Source organism: Macrotis lagotis, chromosome 1 (assembly GCF_037893015.1).
Source record: "Macrotis lagotis isolate mMagLag1 chromosome 1, bilby.v1.9.chrom.fasta, whole genome shotgun sequence".
In the NCBI taxonomy this organism is placed as follows: domain Eukaryota; kingdom Metazoa; phylum Chordata; class Mammalia; order Peramelemorphia; family Peramelidae; genus Macrotis; species Macrotis lagotis.
Window position 1 is genome coordinate 334,902,646 of NC_133658.1, and position 19,325 is coordinate 334,921,970.

Below are 19,325 nucleotides of genomic sequence, written 5' to 3' on the forward strand. Positions count from 1 at the left end.
CTCCCAAAATGCAGAATAAGGATGGCTCAGAATGTCAGTGGGAGGAAAATTGGCCTTAGATTTGCAAAGCAGATCTCAGCATTGATTGATGTGACTTTGATGTTCTGATATCTTGGTAACTCTTTGTGCTCCCATTCCTGTTAGAGAAGATAGTGGATAAGGAAAAATCAGACCCTTGCTTCATGATAATGAGGACAGAATGAAAGAAGGGGATGAAGGTAGACTACTTGGGGGAAAAAAAATCTATGAATAAGACTCTCTAAAACAGACTGGGGCCGAGTCAGTCATTCCTTGATTTAACTCCTTTAGGAATGCTCAGAGAAGCAATACTGAGTAGGGAAGATAGATAAAAAGAAAGATAGACAAGATGTGACTATATCTTGTACCTTTTTGTTTCACTGCCCTGCCTTTTTCTGCATTATCCTATTCATTGTGTCTATCCTAGTTCAGATCTGTATCATCTCTCCCCTAGATTATTAGTGTAGTTTCCTGTTTACTCTTCTTCATTTGAATACCCCCCTCATTCCAGTATATCCTGAAGAGGCTGCCACATAAATACACAGCTCTGATTATACCTCCCTCACCTTCAAGATTTGTCAGTTACTTCAGATTGGAAAGCAAATAAATTCCACACCTTTTAGTTTGGCATTTAACACTCTATAGTCTGACTCAATCCTGCTTTTCCATCCTTTTCCCATAATAATCACATATATTCTATTGTCCCAAATTTGCTTCAAGTTTTTCTATATCTTATACTCTGCTCATGCCACAATTTCCTGGGACATCTGATATATCCTCTTATAATGTCCAACTCTTTCAATAATACTTTATATCCTTCAAAGACTTGTTCTCTATGAATCATTCCTTGATCATCTTAATCAATGGTGATCTTTTTCTCCTCTGAATTAGTTACTTATGTTTTTAAATGTACTTTTAGTGTTCTATTTTATACTATGTCTGTATACTTTATTTCTTCTACTGGATTATAAGTTTCTCGAGGACAAGAGCTTAGTTATCTTTTTATCTTCTTTAGCACCAAGAATAATGCTATGTATATAATTAACTGTTCCTAAATGTTTTTGAATGATATTTCTTTAATATCTCACACTGTAAGTGCCAAATTAAAGTGTTATGATGGTTGTTGTTAATAATGATCATGATTATGATCACTATTGATGACAATGATGGGCAGCAATGGCCATTAGCTCTCCCAATGAACTCCTAATTTCACTCTGCAATCATCCATAAAATGGTAGCCAAGGGAAGAATAGAAGCAAGAGAGAGGAAGAGAGAATGGAATGAGACAAAAAAGGGGAGTAGGAAAAATGGAACAAGAAAGCAATGAAGGGAAATTAATCAGATCAGCTGTGGCAGCAGCAATAGTAATAACAACAATATCATACAATGATAATTTTGTATTTTTGCATATATCTATCTCTAAGAAATCCAAGTTCTTCTATGAGTATTATGTAATTGGATCTTATATCCATCTGTGGAGGGAGAGAGAGGGCAGATATTATTTTGCCTCTCTTACTTTTGGGGAAATTGATGCATGGAGAGATTGAATATTTTATCTGGGTGTGGGGAATCTATGAATTTAACAGATCTTATTTCTGTGAAAAAAAAAGATGTGAAATGATAAAAATTAAGGAAGTAGAAATATAGGGGAAAATATAAATCCAGACTGGGAGTTTGGAAACCTAGCAAACTCTCTAGCTCTACCACTAATGAAATTTGTGGCATTTGGCAAATTACAACCCTTGTTTAGTTTCCTCATACATATACTGAGTAGTTTCATTTTTGACAGTTTGTAAAATTCTTTCTAGCTCTCTTATTCTTTAACATTTGACATTCAAGATCCATTCCAGTTCTTAACATTATATGTCCTATAGTCCCTTTCAATTCTAATGATTCAAGAATTAAAGGAAATTGGGATAAAAGATTCAACAGAAAAGAAAGGAAACAAATGGGATAGAAGAAACAGTAAGCAAGGAAAAAGTATAGATTGGTAAGTCGGAAAGGGAACTTGAGACATCATCAAATCTATAACCATGCTCTAGGTAATTCCATATTCAAACTATCTGATCAGATGAACATCTATTGTGGTTTCAGAGGCCACCAGAGAAAGTGATTTATAACCTCCCTTCATAATTCACCTCAGAATTTAACACCAACAGATGTTAATTTTTTTTACCTCCCTGGGTATCAGTTTACCTTCCTGGGTGTCAGTTTTCCCATATGTAAAATTTATTCAATTCATTCAACAAATGGTTATTAAAATTTTCCTGTGTTCATGACTCCTTGATCAGCAAGGGAGATGTAATGACAAAAAAAAAAAAAAAGACAGAATCTTTGCTCCCAGGAACTCCATTCTAAAGAGGAACAGGGAAGATCCATCAAGTATCTATGTCCAAAAGATGGACATAACACCACAAAGTAATTTCAAGATTATGAAAGACCTAGAGTGGAAGGTGACAACTAATCTGGGCTTTGAAAGAAGCCAGGGATTCTTGGAAGTGGCAATGAGAGGCAATTCATTCCAAGCATGGGGGTCATGCAGAGAATTAAGCAGACTTCCAGAGTCCTGGGTCTATGTATATTCCATTAAAAAGACTTTCCTCCTCATTGCAATATATTTTCCATTTAGCTATCAAAATGATCTTCTGAACACATCATTCCACTCCCCACTAAATACCGGTGGTTTCCTATCACTTCTAAAATCAACTATGAATTTCTTTATATATCATTCGAAGTCCCCTCCCCTCCAACTTTCCAGTCTCCTTATACCTCAACTTATCATAATTTAGTCTTCTATATAATGATGACTATGGCCTACTCATGTTCTTCTCAGAAGAAATCTGTCTCCTGACACTAATATCTTCTCTGGTTGTTCCCAAAACCTGAAATGAGCTCCTCCTTCTATACATCTTTTTTGGTTTTTTTTTTTGTTTGCAAAGCAAGAGGATTAAGTGACTTGCCCAAGGTCACACAGCTAAGTAATTTTTAAGTATATGAGGCCGAATTTGAACTCAGGTCCTCCTGACTACAGAACTGGTGCTCCATCCACTGGGCCACTTAGCTGTCCCCATCTCTACCTCTTGACTTCCCTGACTTTCCTAGTAAAAATCCTATATTCTAAAATCCCTACCTTCTCCCACTTTTCTCAGTCTCCCTAGATGCTAAGGTCATTCCTCTCTTATTTAATCTCTAATTTGTTCTTTATATCTTGTTCTTCCATTATACCATGAGTTCCTTGAGAGTAGGGATTGTATTTTGCCTTTTTTATATACCCAATACTTAACTTTGTTCTTGGAATATAATAGGTACTAAATAAATATTTGTTGGTTGATTAACTGTCATATTAGAAAAGAATGATAAAGCTCTAAATATATAAGATATAAGGTTTAGAAAAAGATAATACAATGAAAATAGTTACCCTAGAAAGAGGAGTTTACATTAGGTGGAGGCCTATATTCAAGGAATCTGGAAAGGGAAGGATTAGCCCCCAAAAGTCTTATTTTAATAAAGGGAGTAACCCTTAACAGTATTCCTTATATTATCTTTCCAATCTGAAGGACGGTTTTCTGAATAATTTGGACAAATCCCTTCTTTCATCTGTATCCTTTTGGCCAGTTCTCATTAAGAATAAATCACAAGCCTATAGGTAATGGATTGTGACTGGGGCTCCATTCATCTGATTAGCAATGGAGAAAGAGGCACTGACAAGAATCCATGTTTCTGCCTTCATGTGACTCTGACTAGAGGCCTGTTCAATATACAAGCAGCGTCTTCACGACAAAGACAATTGCTGATTTCCAACAAGCTGGCTGAATCCAAATATTGGTTTTGTTTTATGAGCCAAGAGCCCTCTGTTGCCTGTAAGACATCTAGCCTGTAGGGAGGAGGGGGAGCACCTAGGAAGGGTGGGAAAGCTTGGAGATTTAAATTGATTAGGCAAAAATAAGTTGCATAGTGGAGGGGGAATCATATTGACTTGGAAGTTAGTAGACCTGAATTCTCTTAACTCTGTGAGTGTGTGTGTGTGTGTGTGTGTGTGTGTGTGTGTGGTTTATTCATCTGCAAGATGATGGGATTGGACTAAATTAGGGACTTTTTTGAAATTTTTCATGTTGTTAACCCCTTTGCGAGTCTGATGAAGCCCATGAATCTCTTCTTAGATTTTATATATATATATATATATATATATATATATATATATATACATATATATATGTATATATACATATTATATGTATATATATATGAATGTAAGCATGTATATATATTTTTATATACACATATATATGTGTGTGTACATATATATAAACTGAAATTGTTTATACATTTGAGTTGAAAATCAATGAAAATAAAGATTTATCCTTTTTTTTCCCCCTTGAAAGGCTAAGAACCTCTAGATTTGGGGAGAGTAATAGCTAGTATTTACACAGTACTTTATGGTTTGCAAAACACTATGCATGTTATCTCATTTGATCCTCAAAACAGCCCTGTAATGTAGTGCTATTTTTCAGATGAAAATGGAGGCTGAGAGAGGTTAAATGACTTGCTTGGTATCACATAGATAGTAAATGTCTCTAAGTCCAACTATCTGCTAGACCACCTAGCTGCATCAATGATAACCAAAGTTGATCATGAATTTAGAGCTAGAAGAGAGCTAAATCAGTTCTTACAACATCCTCATTTTATATTTTACAAAAATAAGACATAAGGGAAAGCAAAATTTTAGTCTTTGTTCAATAATCTTGGCCCTGCATAACTGATCTCTAATGTTTTAACAATTTTAACATGCTTTGACTATTACATTCTATGTCCCAAATTTGTCTAAAATGTTATGTTTTAAGGTTTTTTTTTTAGATTTGACATTTCATTTTCTGATATTCCTTCCATCTCTAATTTCCTAAATTATTTCCTTTAACACTCTATGTTTTGTGGTTTCTTTCAGATCTTGCTTTTTATAATTTTAAGGTTCTGGATCAAAGAAGGAATCTTGGGTTCTATATCTGACAGATTTTGACTAAGAGAAGGGTAGCATGAAATCAAACACACGATGCGTTCCTCTCCAAAAAGGTTATGAATTATTGATCCAAGTAGGAGAGTAAATGATACCTTACTCTTTTACCAGGCAGACTTGGTAAACATAGGAATATAAATAGTTCCACTGATAAGTAGAAGAAAAAGAAGAGATTCTAATAATAGATCAGTTTCCAAAGAGTAAAGCCTAACTAATACACTATGAAAAGTTATGGGAGGATATAAAGAAGTACTGTGAGGGAAAAATAAAGTAATTTATCCAAGAAGAGATATGGATTCTGATGTCAGATCTTTATGTAACTATGATTAGAGTTGGATATTTAGATCTGGAAATACTTTTCATAAGAATAACAACTGAATTTTTAGGAGCTGTTGAGGTCACCAAGAGAGATATTATAGGAGAGAAGAGAACCCAGAACAGACATTTGGAGTATACTTATAAGTAGTGGAGATACCCTCAATACCTTTTCTGGAAGATCAGAGAAGGAGGACAAGAAAGAGTATTCAGAAAGGTGGGAGAAGAACCAAGTAGGAGCATTGTCATAAAAACTAAAAGAGAGTGTACAGGACAGAGGTGATTGACACTACCTGATCCTTTGTAGATAGATCAGAAAGAAGAATATTATAGAAAAAGAGAGGATTTGGGTAAAGAATAAATTTGAATCAAAAGAGAGAGAAAATGATAGAGTGGCAAAATATTATGATCAGATAAAGGAATTTTGAGCCACATAAAAATGGAAGTGGCACACAATTTCATTGGCCTCAGGATATTTTTTTATCCTTAAGGTCATTGATATGATAAATTTTTTCTCTCCTTTATATTGGGAGAAGAAGTCAGAGGATCAAATACCTAGGATACGCTAGCATCCTGAATCCTATTGTTGAAGTGCTCAGCTATCCCCAAGAAATCCTCTTTAGCTCCTGAATGGCTACTGAAAATATATTCATGAACTCATCTAAAAATCTTGATCCTATTAATTTTCTCATTCTGCTCAATTTCTGTGGATAATGAATGGCAAATGTTTGCTCCCCTGGGTACTAGGCAAAGTACTGCTTCCTCATCCAAAACAACTTCTTTAAAACTTTTAAGGGATCTTCAACTTCAAATATTCAGATCCTTAGATTGATAGATTAGAGGTAAAAAGTACCTTCAAGGGGCAGCTAGGTGGTGCCTGGAGTACCTGGGTTCAAATCCAACCTCAGACACTGAATAATTACCTAGCCGTGTGGCCTTGGGCAAGCCACTTAACCCCATTGCCTTGAAAAAAAAATCTAAACAAAAAAGTACCTTCAAGAATACTTAGGTCAGGGTGGCTAGGTGGAGCAGTGGATAAAGCACCGGCCCTGGAATCAGGAGTGCCTGGGTTCAAATCCAGTCTCAAACATTTAATAATTACCTAGCTGTGTGGACTTGGGCAAGCCACTTAACCCCATTTTCCTTGCAAAAAAAAGCCTAAAAAAAATACTTAGGTCTACAGATTCATAAAATGTTAGAGTGGAAATGGCCTTAGAACACAGAATGATGGGACATAGAATACTGAAGAAAAGAATTGGGAGGGACCTTAGATGATAAAATTTAACTAAGATTCCTCAAATGCCATCTGAATTCTAGGATGAATAACACTGATGATGAAAATATTTTTAAAAAGGCAATTGCTCTCCTCGAGATTACATTCTACTGAAGACAGTACATATATAACTATAAAGGGAGAGAGTAAAGGTGGTAAAAAATAGGTCAAAATACTTAGCAATCTTTTGCAGTGAGAAATACAATGAGCTCTGATGATAAGGGAAAGGTTTGCAGAGGAAGTGCCACATGAACTAAGAAGAATAAAGAGGAGAATATTTTCTAGGTTGAGGGAGGGGTTTGGAATTTGAGAGAGGTGTGCAAATTCAGGAAATAGTTGCTAATTTATTTTTCCTGGAGTATAGAGTATGCGAAGGACGCTAATAAGAATTAAAACTGGACAGGTATGCTAGGTCCAGAATATAGCGAACCCTAAATGCTAAAACTGAACAATTTTCATTTGACCTAAAGTTAATAGGGAGCCACTAAAGATATTTTTTTTGATCAAAGAGGGTGGCTAGTGCCTTAACTATTTCCACCCCTTTTTGAGACTATGGGTAAAAAAATGAATTGTAGGGTGTGGAGATATGTGTGACAGAAGGATCAATTGGAAATTGTAATAATCTAGAAGAGTTAATAAGAGTCAAAACTTGTTTTTTTTTTTATCAGCATGAGTGAGAAGGTACTTAGGTGGAAAATAGGATTTGACATCTGATCAGAGAGAGAAATGATCAAGTAAAAAGAGTCAAAGGTGACTCCAAGGATATAAATCTGGGAATAAAAAAGGCTAACAAAATAGCCTTGCTTTTCTAAGTGAGGTAGGTCATGAAGTTATCTGCTAAGTGATAAGGTGAAATAGGCAGTTTCTGAGAATTGAAAAGGGAAGAGGGGATTTGAAACAATTGTACTAGAGAATCATACATTGTTAAACAGTTAACTATAAGGTTAAGACTATAAAGAAAGGAGAGTGAGGTCACAGCATGGGTGACTGGCAAAATAAGAAGAAATTGAGGATTCAGAAGTCTATAACAGGACAAAAGATATTTATTAGATGTGAGACTAAAGAAAGGACAAGAGGAGGTGATTAGAGAGAGGGATTTCAATGTCCCAACATAATAGATACCATATATTTCAGTCATCATAAGGCCAATGTGTCAGACTGAGATAGAACAGAGACAGAAATCTTGGTAGTTGAGGAGATTGATAAACTGTAAGACCAGAATGACTGAAGAGAAACCATTATGTCAAATTCAATAATATATATAAAATGCTTTGAAACCCTAAAGTGTTATGTATGTTAGCTGCTATTGTTGATGACGATGATGATATTATTATTACTAGTATAATGATGTGCCTGAGACTGAGGGAGGGTGGGTTTGAGAGAATCACATGCTGCATAATGAAATCCTTGAGCAAAGAGGGAGAAACATCAGTAGTTAGAAAATGGCAACTACAATCTCTAGAAAGGGGAATAGGAATGTCTGATATCAATTTAAAATTAGGAGCAATTGTTGAAAAATGGTGATAGTAAAATGATCTAGAAGAATCAGTTGATAATAATTCCCTTGCAGAATTCAATAGGAGCAGATTCTTCATTTATTCATCTTTCTCACCATCCTAATAAAGATTAGACTGAAACAATGGTGGGAGAAATGGTCCTTTATCTTATAGGGAGTAGAAGTGCAATTTTAAGAGATGGCCATGTCTTCCTAGAGAGTCATGAGATAAGGAACTTCTAATCTGAATCCTTGTGGAATTCTGGGTTAGACAAAGTAGAGCAACTATAAAAGTGGTGTAATCTTATGTCCAGAAGGGCCATTAGAATGTAGAATGTTAAAATATCATAGTGAATTTGGATGAAACCTGCCAATTCTCTTTTTTTTCTGTCTTTCTTTTTTAAAAAAAAGTGTTTTCAAACTTATTTGTTTTTAATATTCACTTATTTTAAAAATGAGTCCCAAATTCTCTCTTCCTTTTTACCCACTCCCTATTTGAGAAAATGAGAAATGTAATATCAATTATATATGTGAAATCATGTGAAATGTATTTCCAAATTAGTCATGTTTTTTAAACCAGAAAAATAAAGAAAATAAAAAAAAATGCTTCTAATGGCATTCACATTCTATCAGTTCCTTCTCTGAAACTGGAGAGCACTTTTGATCATAAGTCCTCCCATTGGGTTTGTCTTGGATCATTGCATTGCTGAGAATAGTTAAGTCATTCACAGCTAAATCATCTAACAATATTGTTGTTACTATATACAATGTTCTCAAGCTCCCTAAACTTTGCATCAGTCCACATATGTCTTCTCAGGTTTTTCTGAATTCATCTCTCTCATCTTTTTCTTGTAGCATAATTATTCCCTCATAATCTATATCACAACTTATTCAGCCATTTCCCAATTGGTGGGCATTCCATCAATTTCCAGGTTTTTGCCACAAGAAAAAGAGCTGCTATAAATATTTTTTTTTGTACAAATAGTGCCTTTTCTTTTCCCCTTTGATGTCCTTGGGATGCAGATCTAATAGTGTTATCGCTGGGTGAAAGGATATACACAGTTTTATAGCCCTTTGGCATAGTTCCAAATTGTTCTCCAAAATGGATGCATCAATTTACAATTCTACCAACTGTGCCATTAGTGTCCCAATCCACATCCCCTCAAACATTTGCCATTTTCCTTTTCTGTCATATTAGCCAATTTGATAAGTATGAGGTAATTTCTCAAAATTGTTTTAATTTCATTCAATCTATAGTAATTTAGAACATTCTATATGACTATAGATAGCTTTGATTTTTTTCTTCTGAAAACTGTATGTTCATATTCTTAATAAATTTGAATTAGTTCACTAAATGATAAACTTGAAATGGTTCTCTGAGAAATGAGCAGAGGAACTTGCTAAATCTCCTCACCCCAGTTTCCTATTTTCCTTCATATGCTAGATGAATTGGTTTTGCCTTTGCAAAACTTTTTTTTTAACTTCGTGTGAGTAAAATTTACATTCTTTAATGTTCTCTATGTCTTATTTGGTCACAAATTTGTTCTTTATCCATAGATCTGACAGATAAAATTTGCTATGCTCCCCTAATTTGCTTATGATATCATATGATATCATATGTCTTTTTGTCTAAATTATGGACTCATTTTTGACCTTATCAGAGTATGTGTGAGATGTTAATTCTCACAAAACACTTTCCATGCTTTCAGAGCACTCCATTCTCATCTCTACTTCTCAAAATTTTTGTCTTTTCAAGTGGCAACTTCTCTGCGCAACTTTTCTAAATAACAGTAATCATTGCTTTCCTTTCCTTCCTCAACTTTGCCTGTGCTAAATACTTTTACAAACCTGCAAGGAAGGTGCTAATATTATCATCTCCATTTTACCATTGAGGAAACTGAGGAAATAGAGGTTAAAGAACTTGCCCAGAGTCACACAACTAGTGTTTAAGGTCACATCTGAACTCAGGGTTTCCTGATGCCACCAGCTACCTCAGAGAAGTAACTTGCCCATAGTTGGGAAAACCTACAATAGTCATAATCCAAACCGGATTTCTTTAGACAGTTTTAGTTTTTACTGCCTATTTTGGGGAGTGCATAGACAATATTTCAACTAACTAGATGTCATTTTTTAAACTATCATAAGGGGTCAAACAGCATAGAAGGGAGGATGATAGATTTATATATATATATATATATATATATATATATATATATATATATATATATATATATATTTATCTCAGAGGAACACAGATTAGAACTTAAAAGGGACCTTAGAGATATTGGAATTCACACCCCTTATTTTATAAATGAAGAAAACTAAGACCCCAAGAAGCCCAAGGTCACATAGGCTGTAAATGGCAAAGGAAAGATTCAGATCCAATATTTTCACAAATCTAGTGCTCTATCCACTATACCATATTGTCTCCTGGTCTTAGATTGAGGAAGACCTGAGTTTTAATTCTTTCACTCTCACTTGCTGTTTTACTAGGGGAAGTTATTTAATCCCTCTAAGTCTCAGTTTCCACAGTTCTAACACAGGAATAAAATTTAACTGTGACACTTTCTCTGCAAGCCTGCTAGGAGGTACAAATTTAAAGAATATAAAGTGATCCACAGACTTTAAATGTTATATAAATATCATAATTTTAAAAAATATATCTGTAATTAGAAAAAGACCACTAAAAGATCAGTTAAATATAAGCATCATGAAGGCAGGGACTATTTTCATTTTGTCTTTATGTCCCATAAACTTAACATTGTGCTTTCTAAATAATAATTGTTAAATAAATGCTTGCCATATTCTATTATCTTGGAGGACCTGGGATGTTTAACCTAGAGAGGGGAAAAAAGATTCAGAGTTAAATTAGTAGTTTAAAGACATTTATTAAGTACCAAATGCAATATTCTGAGCACTTGGGGGTACAAACCCCAAACTAAAACTGTCCCTGCTTTCAAGATGCTTCCATTCTAATAAGGGAGTAGTGGTCAGGCTGTTGGTTAGGGGAAATCATAGGGATGATGAGTGGAGCAAAAAGTAGTATTTCCAGAAGCAATGACACTATTGATTTGATAATCATTCCTTAAGGAAGAAGAAGAAAGGTAGTGGTAGTGGTCGCAGGTGTTGTATGGAGGGAGAAAAGAATACATTCAATGACAAAAAGAATGGAAAAGAAGATGGCCAGGGTGCCAAAGTTTCTCCTTTCATGCTTGATCATGTTCCCTGCTACCTTGACAGCAGATTGCCTCAACTATGATTCCTTTTATTTTCATTTTCATTTTCTCAGTCCTGGTTTTTTACCCCTACTGACTACAATTACATCACCTTTCTATCCCCCCTTTATCAATGAGAAAGCCATTGACAAAGCCATTTCTACTTGGTACTTTAATTTCATCTCCTACCGGTACCTTCTAACTACCTTCATTCTGGCTTCTTGCCATTAAGCTGAATTCTTATCATTCAACTGAAACTGTTCTCTTCAAAGTCACCCACCAGTTCTATCCTCATCCTTCTTGACCTCAATGTGGTTTTCCACTCTGCCTCCAGACACTTAATCTGCTATGTAACTCTGAAAAATCACTTAATATCTTTTAGTCACATGTTCATCCATTAAATAGAATCTACATCATAGGATTGTTGTGAAGATAAAATAAGATCACAAGTGAAAAATGTTTTTACAAAATTTAAAATTCTGTATACTAGCTCTTAACCACCTTTTCTTCCTACATACTCTCTTCTTGGAATTTTGAAGATAGTGTTTTCACTTGATTCTTCTCCTAGTGACTTTTTCACTTTGCTTTGCTAATTTATCATTTCCCAAAGGCTAACTATCCTTTTCTTTTTTCTTTCTATTCTCTCAAATTTGGTGATCCCATCAGTTCCAATTGACTTCCATTAGCATCTCTATTCATAGGACTTCTAGATCTTTTTATCCAACCAAACTCTATCTCCTGCACTCCGATTTCACACCCTGAATTGCTTATTAGATTGAACTGAATGTCCTTATCTATCTCAATTTCAACATATACAAAATAGAATTATCTTTCTCAATGTCTCCCTCCATTCCTTTGACCTTTCCTATTATTGTCAAGGACATTACTATTCTCTCAGTCACCTAGATTCACAACTTCCCATTCTCCCTTAAAAACCAGTTAGTGATTCTTATTTTTCCTTTCTGTATCTTGTACATATCTTCATCTACTCTCAGTCTTTACTCCACTCCATTTTCCAAATAATTTTTCTAAAGTGGATGTTGATCATTTCATACACTACCAGAAAAATTCAAGTGACTCAAAAATTCAATATGAATTCCTCACAACCTGATACCTTCCCACCTTTCTGAATTTTTCTTACATATTAGTCCCCTCCTAGCACTCTTCAATTTTGGTAGATTTTACAATTTATTGTTCTGCTAAGAAAACCTTCTTCTCTTTTCTGCCCTGATTCCTCCTGTCTGGAATGCACTCACTCCTCAACCCTACCTCCCTGCAGACCTAGTTGCCTTCTAGACTCCTTTCAAATCTCACTTCCTCAATGAATCTTTTTCTTATCTTCTGGAAGCTCATGACCTCCATCCCATCATAGATAGATAGATAGATAGATAGATAGATAGATAGATAGATAGATAGATATAGATAGGTATAGATAGATGGTTGAAGGAATGGATAGTTAGGTAGATAGCTAGTTAGATAGCTAGGATACATGTTTGAAGGAATGGATAGGTAGAGAGCTAGCTAGATAGCTAGGGAGGTGGGTAGATTTGATAAGAGATATGGAAAATAAATTAGGTTCTACCATATTTTACTTATTATATATTACATATTACATGTTTGTTTTCTCCCCCACTATCTTGCAAGTTTTTTAAGGGCAGAAATATCACTTTTGTCTTTCTGACTATATTGCTTAGCAGCATGCCTGTCACATGATAGGAATTTAGTAGATTTTGACCAAGTAAATATAGTGGGTCATGTGACTATCTACTCACCAAAAAAAAGGAGAAAAGGGCAAGAATAAAGAACTCAATTTGAGCTATTTTTTTCCTTCTTCTTTAGCAATACTAAGATTTGAAACTCTCAAACTCAAGAACTCCACCAGCTTTGGTCTCCTGAGGTCACAGGGATTACAAGTCTAGACATTCCAACTGACCTGGTCTGCTAAAATTGAGTCCTTTGACTGAAGGGATGGCAGTGGAACAGTTTTTGGTTTGGCTAAACCCTAGAAGACAAATCTATAGTAGCAGCTTTCATGGTAGTTGTTCTAAATAGAATTTTTGGAAGAGAGCAGGTTTTCAATGTAGAAGTCTTGAGTTCAAATCCTAGTTCTGTCTCTTACTACCTGTTTTATTGAGGGCAACTCTCTGGTACCCAGTTCCTTAACTGTAAAACGAGCACATTAGACTACATGACTAACCTTGAAGGTTGCTTTCAGCTCTAAATCTACAATCCTTATGCCCTTAATGTTTGCATAGTAGATAGAGCACTGGTTTTGAAGTTAGGAAGACCTGAGTCAAATTCAGCCTCTATCATTAACTAGTTGTGTAATCCTGGGCAGGTCCCTAGTTAGCTTCTGTTTGCTTCACTTTTCTTATCTGTAAAATGGAAATAATAATAGCACCTTCCTCCCTGAGTTGTTGTGAAGATCAAATGAGATAAAAATTGTAAAGCATTTAAGTGTCCTAGTACTATGTAATGTTAGCTGTTATTATTATATAAAACATATATAAAGTCTCCCCTTCCATAGTCACATATAAATATAAACAAAATTAATAAATTTATATACTATTATAAATTTCATATATATATGTGTGTGTGTGTGTGTGTGTGTGTGTGTGTGTGTGTAGGGGAGAGGTTAACCTTCCTGTACAAAAGTGGCATAAGATGCTTTAGGAAGTATCAGCTTCCCTATAAGCCGAGACTGTAAAACCACTTATTAAGGATGCTAGAAAGGGGATTCCTCTTCCTTCCACCTCTGACATACTGTGGTTCTGTGATCTGGACCTTAACCAAAACCCACTTCCTTTTCCCTTCACTAAGGAAGTCAAACAAGTAGTCTCATGAGATTGCAAAAGCCCCGTGGCTGCCTGTCTCCCTTTCCCAGAGCGTAAATGACCCATCACGGAGACAGAACTGAACTTCTGAATGAGATCACAGCCTTTTCGCCCTTTCTGCACAGTTTCACCCGGTGAATTATTGTCTTATTTCCATTCCACTCCAATGAGCTGTCAGCGATGGATACTGTAATTCAGCGCAATAGAAACACAAACAGATGGGTAATTGACCTGCGTGTCTTCATTACACTGGAGTTCAGCTCTGCTGTTCCAGCCATAAAGTCCTTTATCTGCCAGGCAGAAATCCCTGGGCTTTCTATGAGGAAAGAGCTTGGGCCAGGAGACTTGCAGGCGGTCCACTTGGAGTTTTTATTTCTTCAGCCTCATGCATTTCAGAAACCAACAGAATCCAAGAGGCGGAACTCACCAGGTACAAGCCAGCCACTGGGAGTCTTATAGGGCTTGACATGTCCATGGGGGCTTGCATTTTGGTGCTCTAATGTGAGAGAAAAATATTTATTTTCTATCACAGGAGAATTTTTTTTTCCTTCTCCCTCATCTGGTACAGTTGGCTCCCCCTTGCCACCATAAGACAGCATGCATTTAGCTTCTAATGAAATAGGGCAGGAACAAACTATTTAGTCAAGAAAGATTTCTTGTGTTCTTCTAGGGAGTATAGCCCTAGTTTGGAAAATATAATGATGAATGAGAAGTGTTAGCATAGTGTTTGTATCATTGGCATCAGAAAATGTGAGATGGAATCCTGACTCTATTTTGTTTGTTTGCTTTGGTAGGGCAGTGAGGTTAAGTGACTTACCCAAGGTAACACAGCTAGTTAAGTTATCAAGTATATGAGCTCACATTTGAACTCAAGTCCTCCTGAATCTGGGGCTGGTGCTATATACACTGCACCACCTAGCTTCCCCCTTGACTCTGTTTTTCATGGCTTATCTGACTGGGGCAAATCTCATCACCTCTGAAGGGTCTTAGTTTCCTCATTTGTAGAATGAAAGAATTGGATTTGATCCCTTAGAGACCTTCCTGGTTTAAATCCTATGATCTGAAATGTACCCTGCCTTAAAGGGACTTAGAATGAGTCATGGTCATTATTGACTCTGAATGTTTTTCCAGACTTTTCTAAGAATGTGAGTGCTAGAAGATGAATTCAGAGTCATCCATCCCAATCCCCCCATTTTACTTGAATAAGCAAGGTCCATGTAAGGGAAAGTATTTGTGTAAAATCTCACAGCTGATAAATGACCAAAGGCTCAGTCTCAAAAAGAGATAATCTGATTTTGTGTCTTGGGCTCAGGGGATATTCCCCAAGCATACCTTCTCACCAAGAAAAAACAACCCAAAAATTTAAGACCAAACCAGCCTAGTGGAGAAGACTGAGCAGGTGTACTCTGGGATCAGGTCTCAATCCAGAGACCTGGAACTTAACTTTCATCTTTAATGTTGCCTATTTAATTTCAGAACCTATCAAGCCCTATCCCTTTTGTTATATACCAGACATTTACTAACCTCCTGATGGCTGAAGGCTTTTGAGAGATAAGAGAAGAAGAGGGTAGTATTTCTCTCCTGACACACCTTGAAGTCTAGTTTTGAACACCTTACCCAGACATGATATAAGAGAGTATGTGATCAACTGCTACCTCATGTCAGTCAGACACTAAGTGGCAAAGGAGGTCAGAAATTTGGGTGATTAATATGTATAAGAGTAATGAGGGAAGGAAGAGGCTGCAAAGAGAAAGTCTCCACTGAACTATTCTAGAAATGTTTGTATATTTATACCTGAATTCAAGTACTTTTTTTGAGGACCTAGGCAGAACTAAGTATCACAATTCATATAGGGATAGTTATAACAGCAGGAAAAGACCCTATTTTGATGTAATGGAAAGATCTTTGAACTAAGAGACTAGGAGACTTAAAACCAAGTCTTAGTTGGGAACCTTAAAGCAGGAGTCAGGAAAATATGAATTCAATTCCCAACTCAGAAAGTTGTTTAGTGTGACCCTGGGCAGGTCACTTAACCACTGTCTCAATTTACTTATTACTGCAAAACTCAAATGAAATAATAATATTATTTACATCAAATTCTCTTCATCACCTGTGAGGTGGCTAGGAAGGCTATTGTTTTTAATGGACTTCTTATCCTTTTCATGTTAATAGACATAGGTCCCTTTTTGCTTTGTATAGGTGATACAATGGATAGAGCCCTGGGCCTGGAGTTAGGAAGATCTAGTTTAAATCTAGCCCTCTGACACTTAGTTGCTGTGTGACCCTAGGCAAATCACTTAATCCTATTTGTCTCAGTCTCATCAGAAGAATGATTCTTGTTATTTGTCCTTCATTCTCAAAAAGAACCAATGACATCAGAAGGGTGGTGTCTTGACTTGTAAGTGAATTGAATTTAAGTGAGACAGAGCTGTTATCAGTTCACTTTCTCCTCCACTGTTCTCAGAGTCCAGCTGCAAGATTTATGTCAGAAAATCTGGTTATGGATCCAGATGCAATGAGAAACCTTGACCTTTTTAAGTTAAAGTCTTTCCCAGGTCTCAGTTTGTCTGAGGTAAGGCCCATTCAGTAATTGAAGGATAGATAAGAATGGAAGCAAAAGATGACAAAAGAATCAATCTGGAAGGGGGGGAAGACCTTCAGAGTTTCTGACCATAACAGAAGCAATTGTTATTTACCCTATAAAATGAACTGAAAAAGGAAATGGCAAATCACTCCTGTATTTTTGCCAAGAACACTCCAAATGGAGTCACAAAGAGTCAGATCCAACTGAAACCAACCAACAGAAGTAAACAGGTTCTATAGCAGATAAGAGTTTTGGACTTGGAACCAGGAAGACCTGGGTTCAAATTTGATTTACTAGCTGTGTGACCCTGAACAAATGACTTTTATCAAGGATCTGCCTCAGTTTCCTCGGTTCCTTTGTAATTCACATGGGCACAACATCTGGATCCAAGTCTTACTTTTTGTAGATGTGTGACCTTGGGCAAGTCCCTTGCCCTCTATGGACATCTGTGAACCAAGGATAATTATCCTTCAACCACCAAACTCACAGAAAATAGAAAAAAATAATAGCATCTACCTCACAGGAATGTTATGACAATCAAAAGAAATATTATTTGTAAAGTACACAGCATAGTACTCAAAATGTAGTACTATATAAATTCTTATTCTTTTCTTTTTCCTTACCCTTTTCTTGGTCAAAGTAGAGCCATCAGAATGGAGATGGTGCATGCTATGTTGGGGCAAGAACAGGACTGAATGTACTGAGTTTCCAACAGTCACTGTGTAAGGTAGCAAGGGAGAAAAGCAGAAAGTGATGGTCCTCTTCTTAATGTTCACACATTCCCCATTGCCCACACATCCTGCATATTAAAGGCATCACATTTAAAATTCTAAGTAGTCTAAGTGGAAAAAAACAAAAAACCTTCCATATGTTCAGTGTGGGTGAGTTGGTTTTGAAATGAAAATCAGAATTTTTGTAAGTCCTACCAATTGTGCAGTGGAACGTATAACCTTCACAAAAGAGCAGTCTTGCTTTTTGGGGTGAGGGGAAGGGAGAGGAAGACATCTTTATGTAACCCACGTGGGCACAAGATCTCCATTCAAGTTCTACTTTTGCCATTTACTTTTTAGTTATGTGACCTTGGACAAATCCCATGCCCTCTATGGTATTACACACTCTCATCTGAGAAATGGGAATAATTACACCTGAGACATCAAACTTAACAGAATTATTTATGAAGAGAGTAAACCTTAAAGCATCAGAAGCATATGTTGCTATATGCATATGAATTAATATTTTATAAATTTGAATTATTATTACTTGCATGAGCACATATGGAGTTATGTAGGCATGTATGTGTGAAATTCCTTGGGAGCTCTGTGGAGCAAAATATCCCACACCAGAAAGCAGCTGTATATCTGCATAACAGTAATTCTATGGGCCAAATCCTGCCCCAAGATATTTATGGCTCCCATTGAAATGGGGAAAGGGATATGAGGCGCCAATATATGAGGCCAGAACTGGGCTTCTTTGTTAAACACAGGTGACTGTGTGAAGTCTTTGGCCAGTGCTGCTTGAGAATCCCTGCTGTTAACAAAATAGTTATGTAACTTTCAACAGTTAATGACATTTTGCAGAAAAGTACTTTCTAATTGCCTCTGTCTTCATTATTCTGCTTCAAAATTACCCAAGAGATCCTGCCTCAGAGACGCGGAGGCACGAATGGAGGTTTCCGTTTTTAAAGAGAAGGCTGTTTGTGTTACAACTGCTCATAAAAAAAAAGCCCCCAATGCCAAGCCTTCTCTGTCTTTTTTCCTCCAGTTACATTAAACATAGAAGGTAATACTGTTTTTTGAATCCTTGCCAAACTAAGAGATGATTTGACGCATTTTTCTAAAAACTCACTCTTCAAGTTCCTTTTGGGCTGAAACCAAGAATAGAAAATGTTCTCCCCACACACAAGGGATAGAAAAAATGATGAGCAAGCACATGGAAATAGAGCAGTGGCATGGAAAAATAGAAAAGTTTTAGTCTTGGAATTGAGATACTTGGGCTGACACCCTAGCTAATGAGCCTCAGTTTTCCTACCTGAAAAAATGGGGAGAATAATCCTGGCATTGCCTGCTTCTTAAAAATACTGTGTTTGTGTGTGTGCGGGGGGTGTTACTTTATCATCTAGAAAGTTATTATTATTATTATTATTACATAAAGCCAGACAGAAAGATGAGATTCCTCCATACTATTGTTTGCATGGGCAAAGATAAAAACAATTAGTAATTGGATGAAGAGAAGGGGGTAGGGCTAGGGTTGAAGGGTCTCAGAATTAGAGACAGTGAATGGTGGAAACCAGAGGGAATCCTAAATCCTCTGCTCAGGAAAATTTCCTAGAGGTAGTTCACTGACTACACAATAGATTCCAGTCACTTATTTGATATTGTTTTATTGTTTCTCACAGCTGAGTCCAAAACACTGGACCAAGAATGTATATTGGAGAATGTGGATCATAACAAAATTCCAAAGAGGAGAAGTAGGGAAGAAGAGGTTGTTGGGGAGGTAGATCAGCAGAGGAAAAGAAAATAGTAGGATGAGAAGAAGAGAATCAAACCACATCTGCAGGCAAAGGTCCCTTGAAGATTCCAT

General features: G+C 36.2%; 1 protein-coding gene across 1 annotated transcript in view; it reads left to right on the top strand.

Moving 5' to 3' along the window:
• BRINP1 (BMP/retinoic acid inducible neural specific 1) overlaps nt 1-19,325 on the top strand; it is a 168,082-nt gene that overhangs the window by 118,371 nt on the left and 30,386 nt on the right. The gene's annotated exons all lie outside the window — the stretch shown is intronic.